The sequence below is a fragment of the Myotis lucifugus genome, unplaced genomic scaffold (genome assembly GCF_000147115.1).
Source record: "Myotis lucifugus unplaced genomic scaffold, Myoluc2.0 scaffold_31, whole genome shotgun sequence".
In the NCBI taxonomy this organism is placed as follows: Eukaryota; Metazoa; Chordata; class Mammalia; order Chiroptera; family Vespertilionidae; genus Myotis; species Myotis lucifugus.
This window is the reverse complement of record NW_005871079.1, coordinates 2299162-2306293: the sequence shown is the minus strand read 5'-3', so window position 1 is coordinate 2306293 and position 7132 is coordinate 2299162.

The window sequence follows — 7132 nt, the reverse complement described above, 5'->3', positions numbered from 1 at the left end:
CCACAATCTCACAAGCCAATTTCTTAAAATAAATAGGTAGGTGATAGATAGATAATTTTGTTCGTCTGTTCTTCTGGAGAATGATCCATGTGAAAGTTGCTGAGGAGAACCTGAAATAATTATCATTATTAAAAATGAGTGAGCCCTGGCCAGTGTGGCTCAGTTGGTTGGAGCATCATCCCATACACCGAAAGGTAACATGTTTGATTCCCAGTCAGGACATATACACCAATAGGTCGTGGGTTCAATCCCCAGTCAGGGTGCATGTGGGAGGCAACAGTCAACATTTCTCTCTCACACATTGATGTTTCTCTCTCCCTTCCTCTCCCTAAAATCAATTTTTAAAAATGAGTGAGATAAAGTTAGGATATACACCAGTAAAAACATTTCTCTTTCTCTCTCATAAATGTAGTTGTAATTATCTTGTTTAACAGTACCTAACAATAAATCAAACTGTTCATTTACTAATATTTACTCAGAACCTGGTAAAAATGAGTGTCTTGACTATAGAAGAAAAAGAAAATAAAAATAAAATTTCAAACCTAAAATATGTAGAAGAATTAAAAGACCAGAGAGCAGATGGTGCCCTAGGGGGAAGCATGAGGAGACCAGTAAAGTCACAAGTGAACCATTGGGCCTGGTGTTAGGAGGTTCTAAGCAATCCTGGTTTTAAAAACTTTATAGATAGATTTTTGAATAACATTTTGCATTGTATAAGATTGGTCTTCTAAATTAGAGATGATGAAAGAGTAAAGAAAATATGCTACCACTATTATTTTCAAGTTGTTAACAAAACAGGCATAATGTCTTGACTTTCTTTTGCCAAATTACCTGTTATTGTAGTAAACTCTCTAGCATTCCATAAGGCTAGCAATGCAAATGCATTCTTGCTGCTGAGTGAACAACACGCTTCTCTGCACCCAAGAAATGAATGCTTGTGTCTCCCCAAATTCGTCTTTGAAATCCTAACCTCCAATGTGATGGTATTAGAAGATGGGGCATTTGAGAGGTGAATAGGTCATGAGAGTAGAGCTCTCATGAGTGGGATTAGTGCCCTGTTAAAAGAGGGTGCTCACCCCTTCCACTGTGTGAGGACACACCTAGAAGATAGTTGTCTATGAACTGGGAAGCAGGTCCTTACTAGACACCGAAACTGCCTGCGGCATAATCTTGGACTTCCCAGACTCCAAACATTTCTGTTGTTTGTAAGCTACCTAGGCTATGGCATTATATTATAGCAACCCAAACTGACTGAAACAATCCTAAACGAGGAGTTGATAAACATTGTTTATGAAAGGCCAGAGAGTAAATATTTTAGGTTTTGTAGGCCACTACTTACCTCTAGGTTGTAGCACAATAATAATCACAAGTGATATATGAAAGAAGGAGCATGGCAATATTCCAATAAATTTTTATTTATAAATAGTGAAATTAAAAAAAATCATCTGTCACAAATATCATTCTTCTTTTGCTATTTTTTCAACCATTTGAAAATATTTTTTAAACCATTCTTAGTTCATGGGCTGTACTAAAGCAGATATCAGGCTAGCCCTGGCTGGTGTGCTACAGTGGTTAGAGTGTCGGCAAATGCCTTAAAGGGTCTTGGGTTCAATTCCCAGTCTAGGGCATGTACATACCTCCATTGCAAGTTTTTCCCGGGCCTCAATTGGGGTACATGAAGGAGGCAACCAATCCATGAGTCTCACAGAGAGTTTCTCTCTCTCTCCTCTTTCTTTCTCTCTCTTTCTCTCTCTCTACCTCTCTATCTCTCCATCATCTCTCCCTCTTTCTACTCTTTCTAAAAATCAATGGGAAAAAATATTCTCAGGTGAGGATTAACAAAAATAAAATAAAATAAAATAAAATAAAATAAAACAGGCATCAGGCTAGATTTGGCCCACAGTACACAATTTGCCAATGTCTTCATAACAACAGATCTTGAGAATGATAAAGCTGATGAGTTATGTTTAGTGGAAGCCATTCACCTTATATCTAAAAATAGAAAATCAGTTCTATGGTAATGCATATAGATTGTTGAACTGGCTCCACTGGTTCAGATATTGCCAATATTTAAGTCACAAATCAAAAGTGGCTTCATTCATTCATTCATTCATTTATTCAACAAATATTTATAGGTACCAGACACTGAACAACGTACTAGGATAAAATAGCAAACATACAAATTCATTCCTAAAATATTCTTTTAGAATTACCTCATAACATTATTTTAATCTGTTTGGGATTTGGAATTGTTTTAAATTAAACTTTTACATTTATAAAAATGTTTGTCTTTTGTTTGTATTCATCAAACTCATAACCTGAAATCTATAGTCAATAATTAACAAGAGGAAACAGTGTCAGCCCAAGTCAAAGGTATTATTGACTTAGTGAAACAAAGAAGAGCTTTTAACATGCATGACAATAAAACTTTATATTCAAATGAGAAGAGAAGCCAGTACATGTTTTATCATGTGCATCAGGGATGCTTTAATTAGAGATAACGATAGTTTCAGCTGGGGAAGGGATGCTTTATATTATCTTTCCATCTCTAATAGCATGAAATTAATTTTTAGATACAGTGATTAAGTGTAAGTTTCCACCCTTCAGGAAAATAATGGTCACAATGCACTAATCTTTTGCAAATCAGGAATTGGGTCATTGCAGGGACAATCTGATTATCAAAGTGTATTTATTGGCTGCCTCTTAATTACCTAAGAAAATGCATCTGTTCTTTCTATGAGTGTGTTTAAATATGTTTGTAAGCTTTGGTATGGCTTGACATTCATCACAGCCTAATAGTGAGAAATTAGAAATAGCTTACATGTCCATTGGGAAAGGAGTAAATATATATATCAGGTACAGTCATACAATGAACTATAGTCATAACAGAAGACCAACAGTCATAATTGAAAAAATATGTCTACAATATATTAAAGAGTTTCTTTAAAAGCAGGTTACAAAACAGCATTTATAGTTTGATCTCTTTTACATAAGGTCACATACCTTAGGATACTAACCAAAATTTCAAAAACAATTACATTTAGATGGCCATGTTAAAGAGTGATTTTTACTGTCTTCTTTTCATTTTCTCTATTGCTTGAACTTTTTACATTGGATACGTATTGGTATTTACATTATGTTTAATAAATAAATAAACCATTTATTTTAATCTATAAAATTAAAACTCAACAAGGTTTTTATGATTGTGGGAAATGGGGGAACCTCTGTAATACTGTCAATAATAAATAATAAAACTACTTGTATGATTAACAAATCATATAATTTATAATCAATAAATGATAATTTTAGTAACAAAAACTGTAACAAGCACATGAAACTTCTCAGGTATGGCAAGGTTTTACTTATACAGTGTGGATTTATTATAACTATTGAAACTTACCCTTAAGGTGAACTTTTTGAGAATACCAATCCATTCTCACTATCCTGCTTTTGGCAAAGCTTAGAATAATATTGTGCTCCTTATCTTGCTCTACATGTCTATTGCTTTCTAGAAGCTCAGCATCCTGGCACTGGGATGTTTAAAGATAAAGTCTAGATCACTCATCCTACAAATGAAGGAACTGAGGCAGGGAGGTGACATGACCTGTCCAGTGTCCCACAGCTAAAGCTTGTCAACACAATCCCTTTTGCTTTCCCATCAATCATAAAAAGTTGTATACATTAAATATGCACAGCTTTTTGTATGTCAATCATACCTCAATAAAGTGGTTTTAAAAAAAGGTATCTCTACCCAATCATAAAACTTCCACGGTTGCCCTGGCTGGTGTGGCTCAGTTGATTGGGTGTTGTCCTGTGCACCAAAAGGTTGTCGGTTTGATTCCCAGTCAAGGCACATGTCTGGGTTTTGGCCTTGATTCCCCTGTAGGAGATATGCAGGAGGCAGCCAATGGATATTTCCTTTTCACATTGATCTCTCTCTCTTTCTTTCTCTCTCTCCCCCTCTCTCTTCCTCTCTCTCTAAAAACCAATTTAAAACACAACAGCCCTAGCTGGTTTGGCTCAGTGGCTAGAGCATCGGCCTGCAGACTGAAGGGTCCCGGGTTTGATTCCAGTCATGGGCACATACTCGGGTTGTGGTCTCAATCCCCAGTGAGGGGCATGCAGGAGGCAGCCCATCAATGATTCTCTCTCATCATTGATGTTTCTATCTCTCTCTCCCTCTCCCTTCCTCTCTGAAATCAATAAAAATATATTTTTTTAAAAAAGAAAAAAAAACACACACACAACAAAAAAAACAAAAATCTTCCATGGTCTCCTGGAACCCCCACATGAACACAAACTAAGTTCACACAGGAAAATGTTAGCATGCTGGCCTGTGTGTATTTACAGAGATGTGGGTGTGCAAGGATGTAACGACAGGCAGTGGAAGATCCAGGCCCACATCTGCGGGGCTGTACCTGGCAAAAGTGAAGTGGTGTTTTGACAGGAGGGCACTTGAGAGGCAAGGAGATTTGGGAGAAAAAAAGTACTTGGGTGTTAACCAGATGCCTAGGAAACATTGAAAATGCTTATACTCTGCATCCAAAGAGGGTTTCAGATGTGGCATTTGCAGCCTTCTATTACTTATGAGGTGACATTTGAAACTAAAGAAGTAGATACAATTCTGTAATGTATAGAGAGGGGAGAACTTAAAGGGCTTGGATGAAAAAAGAATTCAGTAAAAAGTAATAAAAAACACTAATAGCTATCATGTATTGAGAATCTACTATACCCTTTACATAAACTATTACACCAACCTTTCATCACAACCCACAAACCTCGGCTCTTCAGTTGATGCTGCACTAAGTCCCTGACAAGATGGGTCAGGCGGTGAGAGGACATCACATCACAGGAGGCAGTGGAGGAGAAAATGCTGAAGGGAAGGTTTTTTTCTGTCAAGTGGTGCTCTGCAGTTTAGACGGATGAAGACTGTGAAACGCCATTGGATATGGTGTTGAGGGCATTCTCAGGGTTCTTTTAGTTGTAGTCTCCCTCCTGCCACGTTACCATGAAATCTGACCCTACTGGGCTCACTGAATTTAATTACTAGGACTGAACTGTGCCTCCAGTAAGTGTGCTGTTTTCTGGAAGTAAATGATTCATCTGTATGAGGTAAAGGAAATTTTCCAGGAAGACCAACTGCTATTAGCAAATGCCTCCAGTTTTTCAGGGCAGTTGTAATCATTTACTGACACGCATTATCTCATTCTTTCATGAGGCCAATCTATAAAGTCTACATGCTTTATAAACTGGTCCCTGTTTCTTCCCTCCCTCCCACTCCTGCCTTCTTGCCTAAAGCTATTTATTACAAAGTTGCCTGCAGAAAGGCACAGTTAAAGCAATCAACCACTGCCAAAGGGGGTGGCTCAGGCATGTGGCCCTGCAGTCAGACTAACTCTGAACTGCTTTTTGTCATACAGAAGTTCATAGCCATATGTTGTTGTAAACCTTTATCATTATTTGCCTTCAAGTGTTCTAGTCATCCCATTTTTCTGCTTTTCTCTTGTCTCTGAAGGATCTGGGTTTCTGATGACACTCATTCTACTAGACCAGGCTGAACAGTTATAACATCTTCCATATCCACGTACAGGTTAATGATTGCACATTTTCCCAAAGTGTACCCCACTGACATGATGTCCTAGACCAGCACTCTCCAACAGAAAGAGAATGCAAGCCATATATGCTATTTAAAACTTTCTAGTGGCCACATTAAAAATTTTTTAGCCCTAGCTGGTTTGGCTCAGCGGATAGAGCACCGGCCTGCGGACTGAAGGGTCCCAGGTTCGATTCCGGTCAAGGGCATGTACCTGGGTTGCGGGCACATCCCCAGTAGGGGGCGTGCAAGAGGCAGCTGAATCGATGTTTCTCTCTCATCGATGTTTCTAACTCTCTATCCCTCTCCTTCTCCCTTCCTCTCTGTAAAAAATCAATATAGTGGCCACATTAAAAATTTTTTAAAGAAACACGTAAAATAAATTCCTATACTATATTTTATCTAACCCAATATATCCAACATGCTATCATTTCAACATTGAATCAATATTTTAAAATTATCAAAGGGATATTTTACACTTACTTGTACTAAAGTTTAAAAAATCCAGAATGTGTTTTATACCTACAGATTTCAGGCTAGTTACATCTTGTGTGCTCAAGTAGCCACATGTGGGTAGATGCCACTATATTGGACAGCACAGGTCTAGGTCCTGAATGAAGGTATTAAATGAGATCAGACTTTTAGCTGAGCCCTCTGTTAAGGTCCTTTCCTTCCTCATCTTTTCACCACCAACAACAACAACTCAATTTAGAATTGTAGTTCTTGCACAGGCTAATCTTTCCAACTAAGTAGGAACCATGTCTTAGACATTTCTGCAGTCTCCTTCTTACCTGTCACTCTCCCTTATCTCCCCTTCATTTCAGAAATGGGAATACCAGTGCCCAGAGAGGTTGGCAATTGACCCAAGGTCACACAGTGGATAGGCTCTAAATTCAGTCTCACTGGTGACCAGACCAGAGTTCTTCTGACTTCCTTAAGTTCTCAGTCATTTCCCTTCTCCCTATGTTTGCCTTAGGGCTCAGTTACTTCCTTTTCAATTCTCCAAGAAGAAAAAGCTTATCTTACCCTTCTTCTTGGACATTAAATTTACAACCCAAAACTATACCGATTCTCCAAGCACAACAGATGGATTTAGGGATTGCCTGGTGGTAGCTCAGACCTGGCAACTTTTCTTCTTAGTTCCTTAAACATAAAGCTAATAGACCCTCCACTTAGGAAAGGAGGAGAGGTTATTCACTAGCCGACTTTATGACTAAGAATTCTGCTACATACATTCCTCTAGTAAACTCAGAAGACTGAAAGGTTAGCTTCTAAAACAGTGGTTCTCAACCTTGGCTGCACATTAGAATCACCTGGGAATCTTTTTAAAATCCCGATTTCTGGGCCTCACCCTCCGGAAATTCTGTTCTTTGTTACTAATGTTGTGGCCCCACCCCATAACAAAGAAACAGAATTTCTGGAGGATGAGGCCCAGAAATCAGGATTTTTAAAAAGATTCCCAGGTAATTATAATGTGCAGCCAAGGTTGAGAACCACTGTTCTAAATGTTATTATAATAATTTCTTCAGGTGCCAACAA